Source organism: Cupressus sempervirens, chromosome 3 (genome assembly GCF_028749045.1).
Source record: "Cupressus sempervirens isolate cs-2001-9-10 chromosome 3, ASM2874904v1, whole genome shotgun sequence".
In the NCBI taxonomy this organism is placed as follows: Eukaryota; Viridiplantae; Streptophyta; class Pinopsida; order Cupressales; family Cupressaceae; genus Cupressus; species Cupressus sempervirens.
In genome coordinates, this window is record NC_143120.1 from 701,541,373 (window position 1) to 701,567,072 (window position 25,700).

Genomic DNA, 25,700 nt, shown 5'->3' on the forward strand with positions numbered 1-25,700 from the left:
TCCCTACTTTCAAGCTTAGTCTCCTTAAGTCTCCATGCTCAATGTACTAGTACAATCATCTCTTCATGACCACTCGTAGAAGCAAAGCCTTTGTGCTCTTCCTTCTCCAAGATGTCTTCCCCTTGACACCTTTCTAACTACTTTGCAGATTTGGCTTTTTAGCAGCAATAGTATTAACAACTCTTTGCTTCTTGGTCTATGATTTCTTAAATAGAAGTCTTGGAGTACCTTTTCCTACTCGATTCTTCCATTCTTTAATTTTAATTCATATGGATTAGGTAGGATTCATTGAATCTAACCCATATTATTTTTTCCTCTAGAAACTTCTTGAATAATCCTTTAGAATTCACTCAAAAATGATTTACATAGGATTCTGTGCCACCAAATCATCATCCTTATCTTCTAGCTTATTCAAAAAATTCAATGTAACTACTTTTTCAGCTAATCTTCATCATTTGAAATAATGCAATAGCTTGACACTATTGAAATACTGATGCTTGACACATACTGTGTTACTCAGCATCAACTTGAAGATCACTCGGCACCAATTGAAAATTTTCTGATGCTCAGCACTTGATCTTCGCTCGGCACCTAAAAATCACTCAGCACACACTAGAATTTTTTATTACTCAGCTTTTACTTAGAATTTTCTCAGCTTCAACTAACTTGCTTGGCACCCACTAATGATCTTAGCTTAAGCTTTTCATTCTACCTTATTAAAACTTCTTCCTCCAATGTTTATAAGTGTGACCAACCTTTGTATCCTTGAGTATGTTATCAATACATCATTTAACCATTGTATTAATGGATCCTTGCACTTCATTACAACATCATAACTCAACCTTTCCCTTAGATTCTCTTGTTACATCTTGTTGATCAAATCCTCTTCATCAATCAATTAAGTTATAGTGATTGGATCTAATAAGCAAATATTATCCCTACAAATAGCAGGTTTGACATCAACAACAAAACAATGATTGAAAAGATTCTCCAACAACAATCTTCCTCCTTTGCAACAATCTCCCTCTTTGATCTTCAACAATGAGCTTTTCAATCAGATTTCCAACAGTCTCCCTCTTTGGCATTGATGGAAAACCAAAACTGATCAACCATTAGACTAAACTATTCAACCAAATGCTAGCTAGGTTAGAACAGTAAGTCAAATGCCAAAAAGTAATTGTATCATCACATTTCCTTCTACTATTCTGATTGCTTCATTTTAACGTCCCCTTTTTGTTACTTCCACCTTGTTCTTTGTCTTTCTCCCTCTGTATTGCTCATCTTCTACTATTTTGATCAACATCTCCCTCTTTTTTGATTCTTTATCTTCAACAGTTGTTGATTAGTTTTCTACTATTTCTCCCTCTTTGACAATAATGCCAAAGACATACTAGCATCTCAATATGTAGGTGTAGCTCTTACAGGTTCATTTACTTTCTCCCTCTATCACCTTACTTGTGACTAATATGGAATTTTAGCATAGAAACTACTTTAGGCATGGGTCCTAAAGCAAACATCCTCTGCATCAATGTGTAAAATCTTCTATATTAAGCTCATTTGATGTAGGGCATTCTTGCTCTGTTTTAGGTAGCCTTGGCTAGGGGTATCACCCCTAACTTACCTCTAAGATACTCAAAATCATCTTTAGGTAGTGCTTTTGTGAAGATTTCAGCAATCTGTTCCTTTGAGCTAACATATTCCATCTTCACTTGTTTTTCTTCCACCAACTCTCTTACATAGTGATACTTGATTGCAATATGCTTGGTTTTAACATGCATTACTGGATTCTTTGATATATTGATAGCACTTGTATTATCACAATAAAATGTCACATGCTTAGTTACTTCTTCCTTCATACCTTGCAAAAAATGTTTGATCCATACAATATTGGTGCAATTTATAGTAGCTGTCACATATTCAGCATCAACAATGGACTATGAGGTGTAGCTTTACTTTTTGCTAGTCCATATAATCAACCTCTTTCCTAAGAAAAGTGCTCCTCCACTAGTGCTTTTTCTATCATCAATGTTACCTCCCCAATCTACACAGTGTAAGCCTTTAGTTCAAATTTATCACTCCTCTTGTAATACAAACCAAAGTCATTAGTTTCTTTCAGGTATCTTAGTATTCTCTTCACTGCCATTAAGTGATCTTCTCTTGGATTTGCAGAAAATCTTGCTATTATTCCAACTGCTAATGCAATGTCTATCTACTATGTACAACATATTGCAACTTTCCAATTATTGAAGTATACAATGTCTAATTTACTTTAGCAGACTCATCATTCTTAGATAGTTTATGGCCTATTGCCATTCATGTGCTAACTAGTTTTGATTCTTCTAATCCAAATTTTTTGAGTATCTCCTTAATGTATTTGTATTGGGTCACAAATATTCTGTGTTTCAACTGATGTACTTGTAATCCAACAAAGAATTTGATTTCTCCAAACATTAACATCTCAAATTCATGCTTCATTTGATCAACAAAATCTTTGCATAAAACATCTTTTCTTCCAAATATTATATCATCGACAAAGATTTCTGATATCAAAATGTCTTTACTTTTTTTAGCTTTGATGTACAAGTTGTTTTTGTCATCTGTTCTCTCAAATCCTATCTTCACAAGATATTTGTGCAACCTCTCATACCATGCTTTAGGTGTTTTCTTTAATCCATAAAGTTCCTTTTGTAGTTTACAAACTATGGCCATATTCTTCTCATCAACAAATCCCTTTGGTTGTTCTATATAAACTTCCACTTCCAGTATACCATTCAAAAAATCAGACTTCACATCCATTTGGTAGACTTTGAAGTCTTTGTATGCAGCATATGCAAGTAATGTTCTTGCTCCTTCCATTCATGCAATAGGGGAAAATGTCTCTCCTTATTCAAACTTTTCACGAAGTGTAGTGAGCCCATTCAACCATTCATTCATCCAAGCTTTATCTTTTCTAATCAACAAGCTTCTATAAATCAACATGCAAGCATAACACATAAGAAATTAACACATAACACAGTGATTTATGTGGAAACCCAATTTTGAAAAAACCACCAGTAACATGCTACTCAATTTTCACTCTTCTGAAGTGATGTCCTATGAAAGGCCTGCCCTGTTAAAGGCTTACAACACACTATCAAATGTGACCTTTTTAGAGGATTTAACCACCCTGTTAGAAGTGGGCCTGGTTAGAGGACTTTAGAACATTCACTTGGAATGCCACCCTATTAAAGGATTTACAAATGGCTATTAAACCAACCTAAGTCCATAGGATTTCCATATCTAATACAATTGCTAGAGAGTATTAGAAAATCTTGACCTAACTACAACATACAACTTATCTTGCAGATCTCAGATCACTTCTTAGCTCATACCCTCGCTTGGCCTTCAATCTCTACAACTCTTGATAGGTTGCCCTCCTTTCAAGCTTAGTCTCCTTGAGTCTCCATGCTCAATGTACCAGTGCAATCATCTCTTCATGACCGCTCATAGAAGCAGAGCCTCTATGCTCTTCCTTCTCCTAGATGTCTTCCCCTTGACACCCTTCTAACTACTTCATATATTTGGCTCTTCAACAGCAATAGTATCAGAAGCTCTTTGCTTCTTGGTCTATGACTTCTTAAATAGAAGTCTTGCAGTTCCTTTTCCTACTCGATTCTTCCATTCTTTAATTTTAATTCATATAGATTAGGTAGGATTCATTGCATCCAACTGATATTTTCTTTCCTCTAGAAACTTTTTAAATAATCCTTTAAAATTTTCTCAAAAATGATTTACATAGGATTCTATGCCACCAACTCATCATCCTTATCTTCTAGCTTGTTCACAAAATTCAATGTAACCACTTTGTCGACTTAGATTTGGAAAATCTTCATCATTTGAAATAATGCAGTAGCTCAACACTATTGAAATACTAATGTTTGGCACATACTATGTTACTCGGCATCAACTATGTTTTTTCTGATGCTCGGCACCTGAAGATCGCTTGGCACCAACTGAATTTTTTTTGATACTCAACACTTGCTCTCCACTCGGCACCTAAAGATCACTCAGCACACACTAGAATTTTTTGTTACTTGATGTCTAGTAAGAATTTGCTCGGCTTCAACTAACTTGTGTGGTACCCACTAATGATCTTAGTTTAAGCTTTGCATTCTACCTTATTACAACTTCTTCCTCCAATGTTTCTAAGTGTGACCAACCTCTGTATCCTTGAGTATGTTATCAATACATCATTTAAAAATTGTCTTAACTGATCCTTGCACTTCATTACAACATCATAACTCAACCTTTCCCTTAGGTTCTCTTGTTACATCTTGTTGATCAAATCCTCTTCATCAATCAACTAAGTGATAGTGCTTGGATCTTATAAGCAAATATCACCCCTACAAATAGCAGGTTTGACATCAATAACAAAACAATGATTGAAAACATTCTTCAACAATAGTCTTCCTCCTTTGCAACAATCTTCCTCTTTGATCTTCAACAATGAGCTTTTTAATTAGATTTCCAACACAATCATGCCAGAAAAGTTGAGTATTAGGTATTCTAGTTTGTTATTTGATAGTTTCCTAATAGTGAGACATTCAAAATGCACTTATAAGAAAAGACCTACAATGAATGAAATTGATTAATTAATGAAGGAATGTTAGTTTGAGATTCACTTGGTTTCAAAAATACTTTGATATTCTCTACTTAACAAGGCCAACCACATGAAGTTGGAAGCTCATTTGGCCTTACCCCCCTCCCCCTAACATTAATATAAATTCTCTATTAACATCTAATTGCATACTTCATTCATTCATTCATCCATTTATGAACTATAACATTCAATAAATTCAATCACATAACATTCATTAATATGATATTAAATTCGTTAATATGCAATCCCAATCAAGATTTCATTAACACATAAAAATATTCATTAACATGACATCAAAATCAATATTAATAAAAAAAATTCATAGATAATTACTTAAAACAACATTCTTTCATTATCCAACAAAGTTTATCAAAGAGCATTTTTGAAAAATCATTTTTTGTTTTTTTTTTTTTGTTGGCTTTCTTAAGGAAAAGACTAATAGGATCATCAATATCTTCCTCATTCTCTTTCTCTTTTGGCACATTTAATGCCAAATTATGATGTCACCTCCTATTTTGAGGAGCACAAGGCTGCTGCACTAAAGGGGGCTCTGTTGCAATAACAAGTAGATGGGTTAAATTGGCATACTATTTTTCTTTTTATTGTTACAAGTATTTTATTAAATAGTAGAACATAACATGATTTTTTCTTACCTGACAATGCCACATCATGTTTAATAAAATTTTGATCGGTCACCACCTCAACATGCTGAACATGTTGAACATGGTCCACCTGTTCACCATGATGTTCAACATGCTCTAAAATATTCAAAAAAAGGTTACACGATAAATTGCAATTGAAGATGTTAAATTCTAAAAATAATTGTATAATAGATTTCCAATAGAAAATTAATACCTCCACTACTATGATGCACATCATGGCCTTCATCATGCGTAGGTTCTATGATAGGGTTTGAAGGATGCAGTAAAATTTTATGTGCATTGTTATCATAATTTGATATATAAAACATAAATAGTCAATTTATGTTTGAAATTAACACCAAACATGGAATTTCTCAACTATTCAATTTGATTTATTTTTCATGTGCAATTTACCTATGTTTGATCTCATACACCAAATTCTTCGGTATGGCTTTTGGATTCTTGGTGCAGGCATGCAACCATGACTTTATACCCTTGCTTTAAAGCAATTTTTTTTGTCTTCATTTGTGGTCTTTACATTGGGTTCCATGCCCTATATTTTTTGCTTAATAACATCAGTTTTACATGTATGACTTGATTAAATAAAATTGTTTATATAAAAAGAATTTATATAAAATTCCATTGTTACTACTTACAAGTTGAGAGTGAAGTTTCATATACCCACCAAAGCCAAGATTGTGTTGGCCAACCTTTTGTACTCTCACTTTTGTAGATTTTCATGTGTCTTGCAGTCTATGAAAAGTTTGAAACATGTTAAATTATATAAATAAAATGATCACTAATTAGTGCATGATTAAATTCTACTTATTACTATCATGGCATGCCTTCTTTTGTTGCCTATTGGTTGAATTCCTATACCCTTTAGCCTTTTCTCTTTTGCATCTTCCATTATTTCATTCCACTCCATCAATGGAATCATGGGAGGATGCTCCTATTTTGGGTTTTCATTTAGAGCCCTTCTATATTGGTCCCTCACGGTGTTTATATGTTTTGATTCTTTTTAAAAATTAGGGCATTATCAAAATTTGTTATTTCTGAAAAGGTCCTCTAAAGATTTAATGAACTAACTTTTTAAGTCAGGATCCTATTCATTCCACCTTTTTTGGAAAAAAAAAATGTTAGATACATAATTTCAATATTGTACAATAAATGAAAGAAGGAAAAATATTATACCAATGATATGAAACTATGTACCTTTTAAATATGGTTGGTCCAAATAGCTTCAATGTCATTTCAAAGAGAGTATCATAGAAAACATCATTTCCTACAAAAATATTATGGGATTATCAGTTATGTATAAATAAACTGCAAAATTATACTATAAATAATAATAATTTTAAAGAAGCTAGAAGGTTTGGTACTTTCAATGAAAACATTTTTTTCTTGTTCAACAATAATGACCCTACAAATGAACCAATACTAGTAACATGGGCTGATCCAGGAAATGGTTGAGCTTCACTAGTAGTGCTCTCTGTTCTTGTATCATCTATAGGTGTATGTATTGGTGCACAAAATAGGTCCATGAGTATAAAATCCACCCAACAGAAAAAAAAAAGTATGATTATGACATAAAAAAATATAGAAAAGCAAGGTTTTACCAGTTGTACTTGGTATAGAAGATGTATGCAAGCTCCTTGTTGTCGACAATGCAGTTGGCAATATCAGAGTGGTGACCAAAGGAGGTGTCTGCACTTCATCATGAGTTGAAGAATAAATTGTTAGAAAAGACATTTTAAATGGATAAAGATCAAATGGGATACTTACTAGAAGCATCCCAAAGGTTAAATGAATGGTTAAAGGTTTAAGGATTATTTACATGAAGGTTGTCTACTACAACCCTCACCATATTGACCACACAGTCTCATAGGTGTCACAAAATATTGTAACAATAACACATAATATTTTAGATCATGATCCATAAGATAGTATAAAATATAAATATCTATTGAACTTTTATTATTTCTTAAGATTAATTACTTCTTACCTTCATACAATCGACTTTATAGATCAATTCATCTTTGAGTACCTCTATCTCCTCAGTTTTGTTTTGTTCTAGGACAAGGGTAAGAATTTTGTTACTATATCCTTTTATTATCTTAGTAGCCATGAATATGAGGTCAACACTACATGCGATGTCATTTAAAAATGACACCTCAATTTTAGATCGCATTTGATCTACTGTCATTTTTGCTTTTCCATATCAATTATTATCAAGTTGTGACATCAATATCAGTAAAATTCCATCAAAATAATCCCAAATACATAAAGAAAAGAACATAATAATATGACATATATTTCTATATAATTTGTACAATTATAGTAATTAAGATTTACCTTTGTCAAAGGAGGCATCTAAGAAACATCCTTGCTTGTGTCTTATGTTGGATCCATCTTCTCCTATGACACTGATTAATAATTCTTAGTAATCAGTAGTGAAATGAAAGTAATAAACTTAGCAAAAATATTTATTAATAAAATATTAGATTGTCTATTGGGGTCAATATTAATTGGAGACAATTAGTTTAAATTTTGTACTCACCAGTCCCATGATAGTGAATTTTTTGTATCTACAAGATTCAAACTATAATCTATTAGAAGCTCTTCCCCTACACTTATTGATTTTATCATACATATAAAAACATGATTTCCCTCACCTACCTTGAATATACAATTCAAACACTTATTAGTTGACACAAGTCGAGAACTATTTATAAATACTATAATATTCTTTGTTGCTTTTGGCCATCCATCAATATACATAGTGAGCCTTTTACTTTGATCATTTCTTTGCATTGTATATATATAATTTGGTGACAATGCATACCTATGTATACTTTTTTTGTATTGCACAATCCTTGTAAACTTATTATAATTGTAACAAGGTCCTAGGTACTACATCAATTTAACAAATTTATTATAACTAACCTTTATGCCATCCATGGAAAATAGGCCCAAACCATGCAACAAAGATGGAGCTATATGATATATCCTTTCATTAATAGAAAAATTAGTGTTAACTAGAGGTAGTTCCTTGGGTACCCATTCTTTCTGAAGATGTGTGTACCTTGAGGGAACCTTCCTATTGCCTTCACTCTCAATATCATAAGAACATGACCCCTCCTTAGCAAGAAAAAATGCATTCATTTATTTAATTTTCTTCTAGTCTTTTGACATCTAGTTGATCTCCTATTTTAGACCTACTAGATGTCTCACTTTTATCTTCTATTCCCACATTTTCTTCATTCGAGGAAGATAGATCAAACAAATACCTATATGGTGATACCTGCAATCCATAAAATGAGAGACATACTAGGACTAAAGTTGATTTTTCTAGTAAATAGAAAATATTCAATTAAAAAATTATATCTATAGGCTCTATTGACTTATACCTATCGATCCATGTCACTATGCATGATCCTGATCAAAGGCATTAAATTTACTAATTTTGTAAATCATTTATCTTAAGTTAGCCAAAAATTATATGATATATGCTACAAATTATGTATAAGAAAAAAAATACATGATGCATTCATCGAAATCATTGTATATTTTAAAATTCTTTACCTCTACTTTATGTGTGGTAGCTATGCAAAATCATTGTATATACTCCATGACATTAAAGTTCAACTCATAATAAATTAATTACAAAAACATACAAGTCAAACAATTTTATATGAATAAATCACTACATTCTTGACATTGATCATACCTTGACATAAATTTTATTGATCATGTCATTGATCATCATCACCATCATCATACTTGCCACTTTGATCATTGTTGTCACCACCACCATCTTCATTGCCATCATCACCATCTTCATCCCCATTATCATGACCATCATCATCATGAACATCACCTCCTTGATCATCACCATCTTCATCACCACACCAGAACCTTCTTCTTCTTCTTCATCATCATCATTGTGTAACAATTGATCATGATCTGTTGAGATAATGAGTGTTGCACACATTGCATAATATTGTTATATTATTATTTTATTTTTATTATGTAATGTTGTACCTAGATGGACGTGCAACATGTAAAGATTCCCATGGAATATTCTTGATGAGTTGTATTGTAACATTGTGAAAATATTTCATGTAATTATTTAATATTGGGGAAAAGAATTAAATGCCCAATATTAAATGTGGGGTCAGTGGGTTAGGTAGCACATGGTTTTAACACATGGTTTATGCAATACCACTTGGTGGTTTTGTGGGGCTTGCTACTATATAAGCAACCACAAGGGTAGTTGTTGTGAGAGAGAGAGAGAGTGACAAGGAGAAGACAAAAGGAAAGAGTCGAGCGGGACAAGGCTTGACAGGTTAGCCAAGGGAGCATTTGTGAAGGTTGAAAGCATGGCATGGGATGTGTGGATTCATGCTTGTTCACATAGTTTGCTCGGTTGTGGCTATGGCCATGAAGGCTTCCATGGTTGTATGGAAATGGTATTTTTGCTGAATAATACATGGTGATGGATGCTTTTGGAGGCTGGGTTTTTCCCTCAATGAGGGTTTCCCAGGGTATATCTTGTGTCACAATTTTGTGGGTATGTTGTCTATTCTCTTGCATGTGGATTTTAATTATGTGTTTATTTCAAATCTATTATGGGTTATGTGGAAATGATTATATTCTTTATTGCCAAGTTTCCTTACAAGTGGTATCAGAGCTATGGTTTTATTATTGTAACCCTAGATTGAATCCATGGGAATGCATGAGAGGATAAAAGAAAAGGGCAAGATATATGAATGTTTTATTGCAGATCTGAGGGTTTTGGATTTGCTGTTATGATGGGACATTAAAAGATTTGGGCATGGGAAATTGTTGGACAAAAGATTTTTTTGGATGTTTCATTTAAATGAGGATTTTGGGGGGTAACATGCAGAAATGACCTCCTGGGTAAAAACAGACCTCACCATTGGATCCGGGTCGACATTTCTATAAATTTTGATATATAATATGCCCTAGTTTGGCCATGTTCAGAGGAAATGAAAGAGTTTTTTGGTTTCAGCCCATGATGGCCGTCAAATTTAATCCCGTTGAAATTTTTGTCACTGAAAAAAAAAAAAATGAAAAATCGTACTGAAAATGGTAAAAAGATTGTCTTAGTAAAATGGCCATAACTTTCTCTCAGAATATCAGATTTCAGAGTTCTTATAGGCGTTGGAAAGCTAATTTAGAGCACTAAAAGATGGTGTAGGTTTGGTTCTATGATTTTGATATTTTGTCAGGTTTTAAGATCCCTAAATTTAGATGTTATTTATTTTGAGCACGGATTAGGGCATAACTTGGGCATACGGAGTCGGATTTTGGACTTCGAGTAGTCAACGGAAAGTTCTTGGAGAGCTCTACACATTGTTTAGATTTGGTGCAGGTTTGGCATGATTTATTTGTTAATATATTGATCTGAACAGTTTATAGGTATATTTTGACTATGGTAACATTGTGAGTTTATGACATTGGAGATTTAAGTTTTGATGTCATTGTATACTCAAGTTTGGTCTCATGATGATATGGTTATTAGTGTTTGATTTGGATATGCATGATGACTTGTTGGATCTACAAGTTGTGCAGTGTTGTAAGCGGTCTATACTTACAGGTTACATTTATAGCTTGGTTATGGGTTGTCTTTGCCCATTGATATTTCATTATTGATGCATATTAAGATTGGTGGCTTGGATTTGGGTTGTCTATGCCCTAAGTCACATGATTTTATCTTCATGTAGAAGGGATGAGATGTTGTTACCAGGTACAGTCATGGTGGAGGATTGTGGTTGACTATTTTATGCTGACAGGTTGGACATATTGAGAGCCAGATGCTCGATTCATGGATGTGATCATGGTGTCATAGATTTTGGCATGACATGATTGGTTATACAGGTACATCCTTGATGTTTATTAGCTTGAATTTTCTAATTTGGTTATGGTGGTATATCTTCTTGGTTGAGGATCATGGTTATTTGGTTTCTTTTGAGGAGCTCATGATGTGCACTTTGAGTTCTTTGATGGTTTGATGCCTTGGTTGATTCTCATGGTTAGAGGATGGATTTTTTCATCATTATGTCATGGATAGCTTGGATACACGGTTTAGTCAGAGCTTGTGACAGTGATGAGGTGACAGTGCAGGATTAGTTCTTGGTTTAGTTTGGATCTTCATATAGGAGATGGATTTTATGATGCCATAGGTGACTTGGTACCACAGTTGAGTGGGAGTTGTTGGAATTGATATATTTATTAAGTGTTTGCAGATGTTGGAGGTTTGTCTTAGATCCTATTGCTGCAGAAGCGTCTTTGACATTTGCATGGTGCACTTGTTATCTTCATGGTGTTTAAAGATGGTTAGATCTTGAGGACTCATAGAGTTCTTGGTTATCTTCATGGTGTGTGGAGATGGTTCTTCCTGGTATGTGGAGATGGTTTTCTTCATGGTGTGTGGAGATGGTTGCATCTTGAGGACTCACAGGGTTCTTGAAAAAGGTGTGGTTTATGCTTTTATTTGGCATGTTATCCTTGGTGTGAGGATGATTTCATTATTATGTCATGATATACTCTTGATACACGTTTAGAGTTGTGACATGTTATAGTATGTTCATGTGGAGCATGTTATCTCTTTGGTTGAGATGGTTAGATCATGTTGTCATGTTTATGTTCTTAAGGCCATGGTTGGAACTTTGACATTGATCTTGGTTTAGTTTCTTGGTATTGAGTACACTGATCATAAGCTGGATACTTCATGATATTGCTATGTTGCATTTGGAGTTGGCATGGATTGACTGGTTATAGGTGCTCATGGATACTTAGAGATGATGGTGATGCTAATTTCTCTTGGATTAGAGAAGTATTTGTTGGGATGGTTGATGGTTTCAGCAGGAAGTCCAAGGGGCAGTCACCTGATATGGACTTGAGAGGAGATTGTTCTTAGATGAGTCTTGGTTGGAGACTTGGGTATCTTGATGAGCATTCTCATTCTCCACTGTTGGTCTACTTGGCGGTTTGCTACTTGAGAGGTATAGCCCATTGTTTTTTTTTCTCAGGTGCATTATATTTATGCTTGTCTTTCATGGATATGGATCTTGAGCTATGATACATGAGTTAGTTCTAGAGGGTTCATTTGAGAGATGGTTTAGCATTGGTTATCTCCATGTGCATATGTTGTTATGCTGGTTGAGTTTGGGAGATGGTTTTATATTGGGCATATTCCTTGGATTAGGAATGTTTATTCCTTGGTTTAGGAATGGTTTTATTGAGTTTGATCTTCTTGTGAGAGGCTTACATCCATGATTAGTTATATGGTATGGTTTGGGTGTTGTTGAGGCTTCTTGTTGGGGTTTTATGGAGGAGATCATACTTGCACAGTTTACATCTAGATGTGTGTGTAGAAGGACATGATACAGGTTATGATTTGCATGGTTTCTCTGATCTTGGTTATCTTCCTAGATGTTCAGTTTTGCCTACATTGGATTTGAGATTGGTTAGAGATTGTGATCACTAGTTTGTGCTCATGCATGTCATGTGAGAGATGACATGGTTATTCCTTTATCTCTTTCCTCTGTTGATTGTGGTGAACTTGGGATAGCATTGGAGACTTGTTATGAGAGTTGTTCTTGCAGGATATCAGTTTACGTGTTGTGGATGTCCTTGATACTACATGGATTCACTTCTTTGAGATGTGTTGAGTGGATTGGTTATAGATTTGACGTTATCTTTTGCAGTGGGAGCTTCTTGGTATATATGTGGCAGGTATTTCTCTTGAGGCTTGTGATTGCAGATTATAGATTGGATATGTCGGTGATATAAGATTCACTTGTTATACCTTTGAGGTATGGATAGTTGGATGGGTTTGGCACTTTGTTGTGGGTGCTATTTCAGCTATGGATATTTTTGACAACTATGGATACATGTGATTACCTTTGGATCGAGTTTTTTTTTTGTGCTTGGAATTTCAGTTGGTACAGAATTTTATGATCTTCTAATGCGACAGGTTGGGTGGTTTTCTCTTTGGATGGCTTCTATGTATGTCCAGTGAGAGTGGCATAATAGGAGGTGAGATCATTTATGTTTGAGATGCTGGATACTTTGATTTTGTCATGGGTACCAGGATGGAGCACTTGGTGTACTTTGATCCATGATGGTGGATGTGCTGGGAGGGATTGTTCCCTTGTTTATTTATGTGGCTACAGATTGACCCTATGCAATGTATAAAACAAGTGGGAGATTGTTGAGATAATGAGTGTTGCACACATTGCATAATATTGTTATATTATTATTTTATTTTTATTATGTAATGTTGTACCTAGATGGACGTGCAACATGTAAAGATTCCCATGGAATATTCTTGATGAGTTGTATTGTAACATTGTGAAAATATTTCATGTAATTATTTAATATTGGGGAAAAGAATTAAATGCCCAATATTAAATGTGGGGTCAGTGGGTTAGGTAGCACATGGTTTTAGCACATGGTTTATGTAATACCACTTGGTGGTTTTGTGGGGCTTGCTACTATATAAGCAACCACAAGGGTAATTGTTGTGAGAGAGAGAGAGAGTGACAAGGAGAAGACAAAAGGCAAGAGTCGAGCGGGACAAGGCTTGACAGGTTAGCCAAGGGAGCATTTGTGAAGGTTGAAAGCATGGCATGGGATGTGTGGATTCATGCTTGTTCACATAGTTTGCTCGGTTGTGGCTATGGCCATGAAGGCTTCCATGGTTGTATGGAAATGGTATTTTTGCTGAATAATACATGGTGATGGATGCTTTTGGAGGCTGGATTTTTCCCTCAATGAGGGTTTCCCAGGGTATATCTTGTGTCACAATTTTGTGGGTATGTTGTCTATTCTCTTGCATGTGGATTTTAATTATGTGTTTATTTCAAATCTATTATGGGTTATGTGGAAATGATTATATTCTTTATTGCCAAGTTTCCTTACATGATCAACATTTACTTCATCTTCTGATTCTTTAGTATCTTCTTCTTCCATCACACAATACTTTACCAACCTTCCTCTTGGATCACATCTAACAGCAAATGACCAACTTGATTTATGTGAAATGTCAAAGTAAAACACTTTCTAAAATTAGCTTGGAAAAACATATCGATCATCTCCAACTAGCTCAAATGACCTTGTATTAATCATTGTAAATCCACTATCATGTTCAACAATAGTCCTATTAAGATCATTTTGATTTAGTCATAGCCTGTACCATTTGATGAAAAATAGAACTAATTTGAATGAATTAAAGTTGCACTCAAGTATATCATCCAAAATTCTATAGTATTGATTTTCAGATTGTTGGGGATGTATGTCATTTCTAGATAAAATATTAGTGACCTCAAAGATTGCACTTATCTAGAATCATAAGTTTTCTTCATTTTGTCTAACTTTTTATGTAAAATTTACAGCCATAGTAGTACATAGCTTTGTGATGTTTGATCTACAATTATTTAAACATGTGAATACTATTTTTATCAATGCATGAGTTGATATTAAACTTATGAGTCATGATTAGTAATCTTATACATAACTTTCTATCTCTTAATTCATACACTAGATCAAGTACCATTGGTGTAACATTGGGATCTCCATTATGATGAGCTTCTTTAACCAATGATGCAACACCATCCCATGTTAATGAGTGACCATTTTCTTGATACTATTGAATCCATACCATCATCCAATCAAGATTATTTTCAAAATACAAATGTAGTTCATCCCACTCATGACAAACTATACAGAAAACAACTAGACCACTTAGACACAACTTATATTGAAGATTTATAAGAATTAATAAACTATAATAACATCTTATAATTACCTATCACTCTCCTCAATCTACATTTCCTAATCAAGTACTCCCCTTTGAATTTGTTAATAGAGTTGGGATCCCAAATGCGATCTACATGGATATTTGCTACAAACTTGGGAAGATATTCACTAATGTACACCATGGTCTGGTATACCATATATCCCTCTACATAGATTGAAAGAGTCCACACAATTCAATCTTCTCAACTTGATGTCTGAGGTAGTGTTCATTAGAATTAAAAAATCTAAAGGTAGACACTTTTGCATTTCACACATAAGTTGTGGAATTTTTCTCTTCCAATATTTTGTATATTTTTTTTATCAATTTCTTTAAATGATAACCACCTAAAAGAGATTCAAAATGCAAGAACATATAAATGATATAAATTAGATAAAAATATACAATGAATTACATAAAAAGTAAGGAAATTCATAAATATAATACATGCATAACAAATTTAATAAATAATACTTCTAACCTCATGTATTTTCCAAGATCATATATAACTTGTTTATTATTGTTGCCAAATTAGTGTGGGAGGGATAGAGGAAGGACATACTACAATCATTAAAAAATAATCTTTTAAATATGTTATGAAATAATACAATAAAATAGTACATACAATTTTACACATATATTGTAAATAGAGAACATGATTTACCTTGATGAATGCATGCTAGTCATGCGTTTCTAATGCTGGCCCAAAATCACCTTTCTTTGATACAATACTACTTATATTTGCAGAAAATTTTGTGAATTTTTTTGTTTTTTTATGACTTCTTTTAATGCATCACTTTGTTTCTCCATTAATAACCAAGGAAGGACACTCATATTTATGTAGACTCTATTACTATTTGATTCAATAATTTTTTTTAGTGCATGATTGGATTGATGAATGTTATTACAAATTTTGACAATTTTTTATCTATCACATGTGCCTTCCATCCAATATTTTTCATAGTGTCTTTGTTACATTCTTTCCAATATGCATAGCATCAAACAAATGCATGATTGAGAGATCCTTGTAGTACTTTTTATTCCTCTAGGAAGTTGGTCATTGATGCCTTGATGACCTTCACAAGCCTCAATTACACCATTACTAAATAAAAGACAATATCAAAATATAAATTTCAAACGAAAATCATCATATAAATATTACCTTGGTGATTTAGTTGATTGTATTCTAAATTTCATAGATGAGGTGTCATTATTTGTGGCCTTGATGTTGTCTCTTCTTTCCCATCAAAAAAATATCTTTCAACAATTTGATACTTATGATTATTGTGGAGAAAACGCCTAAACTCATTGAGCACCTACTTTCCTAAACTTCTTAAATGAAGAGATTGCATCTTCAGACCACAAACTGCACATGTGAATTTTACCTTTGTTTGAAGACCTAAAATATCATGTACAATTGGATCATGTACAATTATCTTGTGTAATTTAAACTATTGATCATGTACAATTGGATCACTTAATCGTGTCATATAGATATGTTTCATATTTTCCCCTTTAATTCATGCCATGCAATATGATATATCTATTATGTGTGTTCATCTTTTTTTATAATCAACTATTCATGAAACATTTTGGTAGTAGATGGTTATTTCAAACAACATTAAAGTTGTTATTTTTTAATATAATTTCTATGTTTAATATGAAGAAATATGAGATGATGTGATGTATCCATAATAAGTCATGTTGGTAGTCAATATTTTTAATGCAAATTCCCATAGAAAATTAGAGTCATTGTATTTGTGACAACATTTATGCCTCTCAGTGAGTTGTTCAATGAAATTAATATTTTACAAGAAAATGCACTTAAAGAACTGTTAGGTTAGAAGCAACGACATGGTGTTGAAATAGTAAATAAAGTGCTTGACATGAGAGGTCTACAAGTGAGGGTTGTCACCAATCTTGAAAACTTGAATGCTGAAATGAAAGCTATTGATGATTAAACACCTATGCTAGAGTTACAAGACAATGGGATGTTTATTTTAGATATAATAGAGGAAAATATTCATAAGTTTCATAATCAAAATTTAAGGCATGAGAGAGAGAGAGAGAGAGTCTATCCAAAAATATACCAGAAGGAGAAGGAGCGGCTTTAGAAAGAGACTGCATGATAGAAACAATATCTAGACAACATAGATGATATTATGGGAGCCACTAGACAGAATTCAGGAAAGTGTTATGGTAGGTACTATGACATTGAAATCACTTGCAAGTGTCTTTGAGAATTTTTATTCCAAATATTAGGAGGACTACAAGTTGTACAATTTTTCATGTATTATATCTGCATTTTCTTTTCCATTTCTTATAAGAGTGTTTCAAGGTTGGGAACCACTTCAACATCCTTTGCATGGTTTAGAGGTAATGTCATTGTGGTAGAGGCTTCTGCAAGGGAAAGAGCCTTGTGATTATGACATTTAAATAGAAGTGGAACTTGCTTCTTCAACTCCTTACACTCAACTCTTCATTAGAGTTATTCTTCCAACAATGCGAATAGATGCTACAAATTCCTAGGAACTAAGGGACCCTGAACCTATGCTACATTTTCTAGATACATGGGAGAAGTTACTACTAGCTTTAGTACTTCATACCATTATTGATCATGAATTTAGTGATGCCAAAATTAACAACATTACTAGATACTTGGGATCCTCAAACGAAGACTTTGTCAATACATTCATGGTTACATCCTTGGTTTACATTGTTGGGCCAGTATATGGAGTCTTTATATCCAATAATTCATTATAAGTTGGGGAATTTTCTTCATGCTTGGCATGCAAGTGATGCATGTGCATATGCAATTTGATCACCTTGGAAAACTATATTTGATCATGCTAGCTAGGAATAACTATTTCATTTTATTCTACCTAATCTGATGATAGTTCTATAGGAATTTGTAATCAACCCAGCTAATTAGAAACCAAACCAATTTAACTGGGTTATGGCTTGTTTCTTTATAAAAATATTTTCTATGATATGTTTTTGTAAAATTTCTTACGAACTCTACCCATTTTTCTTGGTCTACATTATTTTTGTGCAGGATCTTGAGGTAAGTCAATTAGCATGTGTTGAGTGAGTTTTTATTGTTTTATTATTTAGATTATGGAATATGTATGTAGCTGGATTAATTTTTTGATTGTGCTAAGATGTAATAATCACCTTAAAAAAGATCTCCCTATATATTAAATTTAATTAATTAAGCTTTAAATTATATTTCTGAGATCCCCTAACATTAATTAAAAATATAAAAGAAAAATGATATTCTACTTTCCTTCTAAAATTCAATCTTTATATGCATTTGTAAAAAAATCAATCTGACTTCAATTTACATAAGCTTATCCATTCCATTTTCTCCACTACTTAAGTAGATAGAAGGGCAATCATGGAGTTCTACCATTGATACAATAAATGAGCTACAAGCAAGAATTTAATCATGGGTAGACATAAAATTTATAATGGGATAGAATGGTCTCCCAATATCATTGAAGATGGCCCTATAACTTTCTCAAGGAAAATGTTGTACCAAAATAGCCCAACCGAGGTAATTAAAGAAGAAAATAATTTTCAAAAAAAAGTTAGGGAGTTAGAATAGAAATGATGATTTTTATTTTTATGAAAATGCAATCTTTATAGAGAGAGGACACCATGATATCCATGTATGAGATTTTGGTACTGAGAAAAGTTATAACAATTATGCAATGTTATGTGTTAGAAATGACCTAAACTAGTGAAGAATGCAGGGAAACCATAGCTCATCCATGATAATAAAATGATGTCCCTAAAATCATGAATATGAGAAGTGTTAAGGGGCCATATGACAACCTACAATTAGGATTATATGACAGTTGATAGATAGGCATGAAGACACATGTGAATGGACTTGTACAAGTTGAGTAGAGAATCAATACAAAGGCACATACAAACTCAAGCATCGACAGTATGCATTGAGGGAAACCCCATGATGTTTAGCAATTAAGACTCCAAGGACATGACTATCACATTCATGCATTAAAACAAGAAAATTATTTCAAGTATTGATGAGAAGATCTAGAAATAAAAGCTGAATGAAAATTGGTCGATGAAATATGCTATATGCTCTTACCTTATAAAAACCTTTTTCTACTTTAGAAAAGCTTTCTTGGTCTATAAAATTAAGCATGTAAAGAAGTGTTAGTCAGCAAGAAGATCATAGCCTAACCAAAATGTTGTAGAAAAATAGCCTAACCTCAAATAGCTCTTGTGCACATAGATGACATTCCAAACCTCCTCATTCAAATAACATTTTTTTCTTTTTTTCTATTTATGAACCTAAATTTGTCAAAATTTTGACCAAATTGGGAAAACCTAATTTGCTCTCTCTCTCTCTCTCTCTCTCTCTCTCTCTCTCTCTCTCTCTCTCTCTCTCTCTCTCTCTATATATATATATATATATATATATATATATATATATATATATATATATATATATATATATATATATATATAACAAGCCAATTAAGGGCTTGGTTGAAATAAAAGGTCAAAAATTGACCTATAATGTATTAGTGGGGTATGTGTAGGATCATGGTGTGCCAAAAAGTGGTGATCTGAAAAATCTATAGTTCTAAAATATCTCAAACCATTTCAAAATCTATTCCAACTTTTTTCCCACCCATCCTGATACTAAATGAAAACAATTAATACTTTATAAGGTCTACTATATCTTTTGATACCAAACCTATATGGTCAACTTTAAAAACATCCTAAAAATGTGCTTTTGGCCTATTTTTATGTGATTTTTACTTCGAACATGTAGCTGACGACTTTTTTTCACCAAAATTTGATTAAATGAAAAGGGTTTCTTAAGAATGTTCTTATTTTTTCATAAATGTAAGGTTTGTCAAATTATGAGTTTAGTAAGTAATTATTACTTATTTTCTAATGGAGTTACGAATAAAGTGTTGACTGACACACTACTTGAAAAACAACTATAACTTTCAAATGGTACAACATTTTTTAAATCGAAAAGATGCATCACATTCTATGTTTCTTGTACTATAAGGAAAAAAAATAAACAATTGAATTTTGCAGAGTTTTGAATTAGTTAAGGTGGTCAGACATGAGATTTTTTTTATTCCAAAAATACTAAAGTCAAAAATTAATTAATTATTATTTATTTTGAATAAAAATACCCAAAAATATGTGTCACATCTAGGCATGAGTCTACTACTTATATCTAGAATATTATTAAAAAATATTATCTTTTGATATTGATTAAGGTGGTCAAACATACATCTACTTCTTATTTTTGTTTTGAAATTTTTGTAATATTGCATTAAAATTCAAAAATTTGACCAATCAAGTTTTATTTTTTTGAGATAAGTCCTAGTAGTTTAGAAGCTAGATTCAATTTTCTAGAGATTCTTTTCTCTCAAATTTTTGATATAAATTTAATAATAAGTAGAAAATTGCACATCAAGTTGACATAACCTTGATTTTTTAGTTTTTTATTGCCACTTAAGAGCATAGTTTGGTTGACCATGATCTGCACATACCCAATGTCTTAATAAAAGAGTCTTCTCCCTTTAGGGTTTTAGTTTTGTAGTCATGCAAACCCTTTTTCTTTGTTATTTTATTTTATTTTAATTTCATGTGTAAAATTTTGCATTTTAATTAAAATAAATTTTTTAAAATTTATTCTTTCTCTCTTTTATTTTTGAAGTATATGTTACAAGCTAGAGTTCCCATTGCATCAAAAGATCAACCTATTAATGCTCGATACAACCACTAGACTTATAGAACACATGAGGTGGTTAAGTCGTGTCATGAATCTCAAAGGGGAACATTGGTGGTTAGTCAAACAATCACCCCTAGCATTACCTGAGGAGATTCAAACCTATGACCAAGCTTTAATACCACTGTTACAAGCTAGAGTTGTCATTACACCAAAAGATCGACCTGTTATTTGCTCAATACAACCACTAGATTTATAAAAAATAGGAGGTGGTTAAGCCATGCCACAAATCTTGGAGGGGAATTTTGGTGATTAGTCCAATAGTATATAGATAGTAGCCAAAAGAGATGGGGGGCTGACCCCGAAGTACCAAAAGGCTAAAAGATTAGCTAGAGATTACCTCCTACCTTCTAACCAATACTAGTTTTATGCATCAATAAACTAAAATAATCCAAAATAACCCTAAAAAAATTAGTCCCATTGCAATCAAGAAGATAAACTAGAAGAGTATTCCAGTAGTAAAAAAACATACTACTACTATTAGTCCAATAGTTAAACTTATACAAATAACAAAAAGCCCCATAGGGCATTAAGTTTGGATTAAATGATATCATTAAAGAAAAAAGAAAAATAGCCAAAAGGGATAACTACCCTCCTTCTTATCTAGTTCCTCAACATCCTTTGCCTTAGGTCCATCCCCGTCCACAGTCACTCGCTCCTCCTTGACAAGTTTGTCCAAGAGGATCTTCATCTAGTCCTCCCCCAAGAAGCCATATATGGAGTTGGAAGTCTCACTCTCCTTTCCCAAGTCCTTCACATCCTTGTTCACCTTAAGAAAGTAAAGGGTGGTAGCCTTAGAATGCATCACTTTAGTGGAGAACTCAGCCAAGGTTTCAAATATTTGGTAGATGCTGGTATGATTATTTGCCAAATCCTTCATTGACTATTCAAGTTTGTCAAGCCAAGAATTCCACATCCCCCACCCCCCACACCACTTTGGGACTATCCTTCCTAGGGGAAGTAATTTCCTCACCACCACTTCTAGTTTGGGAAGGATTAGCCTTAAGGGTATAAAAAATATGGGATGTATTGGGAGGATTGGAGCTAGGCTTCTTGCCAATTTCCTAACAAGGTTTCTTCCTCTTAGGGAGTTTTATGTCACTTTTAGTAGACTTTGAGCTGAAGACCTATTTGGGAGGGGACTTAAACTTCTCCAATAGGAGGAATTTGTGAGTTCTAGAAGAACTCTATTTTCTCTTCCTAGTATCTATGTCAGAGTCTATGAGACTAATTTTGACCTTAGGATTAAGGGTTTTCTTAATTTTTTTATGGCTAGGGCTAGGACTAGGGTTAATAGAGACTTGGGGGGGTAACAATGGCTAGAGGGTTAACTAGGAGATGTAGGTTTTGGGCAAGGTGATGGGTATACAACTTATTCAAGAAGCCTTAGTGTATGAAGTAAAAGGGTTTTCCCTCCTCCATCTTCCTCCTGGCCTTGAAAATGCTATCTTCCATGGAATTTGGCATCAGGAATTGAAAAGAGATTTGATCCAAATTTCTAAAATAGTTGAGCATGGGGAAATGGTAAAAATAGAGTACATGAAAATGATCCTCTAATGTAATATATCTCATAATATCATAGAAAATGACATCCTAGGGCTTAGGAAGGTCTTTCCTAGAAAACCAACCTCACATACACATTGGTTCCTTATCAAATTTGAAGAATTTTTTGCAGGCTAGAATCATCATTCACATGAGCTTGTTTGTACCAGTTCTTTCCACCCATGGGAAATCTATCAACCTTAGCAATAATATTCTCAGTGATATCAAAACTCTTCCTATTAATGACCACCCTTCTTTCCTTCCATGAATTGATGTACTACATAGAGATGTTTTCCTCATGTTTTAACATTCCTTCCATAAATGGTAACATGCCACCCTCCTACAGGTAAATAGTCACCACTTTATGATTGAAAATGTACTCCTCAACTCCCACAATTTTAATACAATCGTTGGTGCCCATACCACCATCCAACTCAACCACCAACTCTTCAAATTTTTCCACCAACTTCTTTGAACTTTCTGACATTGTCGTGTTGCAAGTAAGGTAATTTTTGGAAGTTAAATAAATAATACTCAAGATACAAATGTGAAGGTAGTTTAAGGCCATCATAAGGCCATAAGGTTTCCTGAAGCTCAAAAAATCTCTTTCCTTGGTACGTGTAGACTATCCTTTTGTTTCCATAATCACCCGATGCCAGTTTTAAATGTATTGGGGTATGAGCAAGATGGCATTATTATCTTTTTTAGTCAATTTTTGAGTCTTAGAAAATCCATCAACTTCATCCTTTTGTAGAAATAAATAACATTCATGGAAAAGAGATCATAAAAGTCCATCCACATCTAATCTTTCCAAATGTAAAATTTATGAGACCAATTTCTTTCCTACCTATGCAGAAACTTGAAGATGTGCCACCTGGTGTGATGATTCATGTGGAAGTGTTAGAAGTACTTTTACATTCCATCAACAATTTAGTGATGATGGAATTAGATCGATGTCCTCCCACTCAATTAGCCTTGTGATGCTGTGTCTGTATTTAGCCAACTCATCTGCAGCACCATTACCTTCATAGTAAATATCATCCACCTTGATTTCCTATTATTCCTCCATCAACTTACAAATTTCCTCAATTATCACCTTGATCACCCAACTACTCTAACTTCCCCCTTTAGTGGCTTTGATAATTAGAATCAAATCCCCCTCAACCATTAGCTTGTTGATTCCACATTTCCTTACAAGTCTCAATCCCCATAGAAGAGCCAAGGCTTTAGCTTCATTATCTCAGCCACCTCCACAATTTCTAGAATACACCATAACCATTTTACCTATAGAATTGTGTAAAACACCCCGAGTAGCAAAACTTCCCATCATGGTTGAGCCATCAAAATTAAGCTTAAGCCATGGCTCAGGGGGTGAGTTCCATACTGTATTCATCCTATACAAGGATTTGGAATTATCAAACTATGCCACCATTTGACCCACTCCCCAGGTAGAAGCCCACTGCATATCAAGTCTCCCTTAGGGGGGAGGGGGGCGGCTTCAACCACCAGATTCCACTAGATTCCTTTAGGAGTTTGATAACCTACTGAGCGACCACCAAACTAGTAGCAGCTTTATCCCTAAATATTTTGTTGTTCTATTCCTTCTAGATTACCCATGAAAGATAAGGAGGAATTATGAACCATAATTTATTTAGGTATGGGTGGCAAGATCAGCCTTTCTAGTGAAAAAATTGTTGTAGATCTTCATTAGCACACTAGTGGATTCCCCATAAGACAAGTACCTCTCTCCACACCTATGAGGAAAAAGGGTAGTGAATAAAAAAGTGTTGTGTGGATTCAACATCCTAAAGACAAAGGACACAATAGTTTGCAAGCTGACATCCTCTCCTTTGGATATTTTCCATAGTAAGGATAGACCCATGTAAACTCATCCACCAGAAAAAAATTATATTTGGAAGGATCCACGGGTGTTAGACCTTTCTAAAATCTCCTTGGGCATCCCCACCCCCAAGGAAACAAAGATAAGCTAACTTCAACATGAAGTTCCCCAAGGGAGTAAGCTTCCAAACCAAGGAGTCCTCAACTAGTGTAAGGGGGATCCTATAATTTCTCAGTAGGTTTTGAAGTTTTGGAGCAAGACCAACCCACACAAGAGTCTGGTGCTAGATCCCAATCCATTGGCAATCTAGGGTGATATAGTTTCATGTCATAGATCCATTTTCTTTGGTGTTTAACTAACACAATGAGAGGAATTTGATATGATTGAGTGGGTAATCTTGGAGCCAATGATCTTCCTAGAAGTTAATGGTATCACTATTCCCAACAATCCAATGGCATCCCATCTTCAAAATTTTCCAAGTGCGCTTCATATTATTCAAAAATTTAGAGCCTTGGGGGAGAGTGTGGGTCCATAGAGCATGATGAAACAAATCTCCTCTAAGGTACTTTGCCCTCATAATGTTGCACAAATTACCATCCAAGTTCATAAACCTCAAGCCAAATTTGGTTAGAAGGGCCTTATTCATATGCCCAATTCTTCTTATATTTAACCCTCTGAGGTCCTTGGAATGACAAACTTTTTCCTAGCTAACAAAACTCATCCTAGTATGTTCTTTAGTGCTAGACCATGAGAAGTTCCACTAAATTTTTTCAAGGATATCTTTGAATCCTCCAGTAAGTTTTAAAATGGAAAGGAAGTAAATTAAGATTCCCTATAGGAAAGTAGAGAGAATTTGCAGTTTCCTAGTGCTGCTCAAAATCTTGGCTTTCCAGCTCACCAACTTTCTCTAGAAGTGTTCAACAAGACCATTCCAAAACTAATTTGAGACTTCTTAAATTGTGAGTGGGAGCCCAAGATAAGTTTCAGGTAGAAATACCCCCCAACATTCTAAAATTTGAGTAATCCTACCTCTCAAACTAGCATCAATATTGAAGAAATACACTTTTCTTTTGTGATAATGTATGCATTGTCCAGAGACCTCTGCATATTGGTTTAGAATAGCTTTCCACTCCCTGGATTTATTGATGGAGAAGACACCAAATTAGAAGTTTTCATCCACAAATTGCTGAATATTTTTAGGAGGACACAAGGATGTTGGTCTAACACCTCTTAACCTACCAAAATTGTTCATAGAAATCAAATTTCTACCAAGGACCTCTGCCACAATAATGAAAAGATATGGGGATAGGGGGTCACCTTGGCACAACCCTTGGGATGAATTAAAAAAGTCCTCCAAGAGTCCCATTAACAAGCATAAAAAAGGTAATAGTATTAGCCACATTTTAAACAATTTTGATAATATT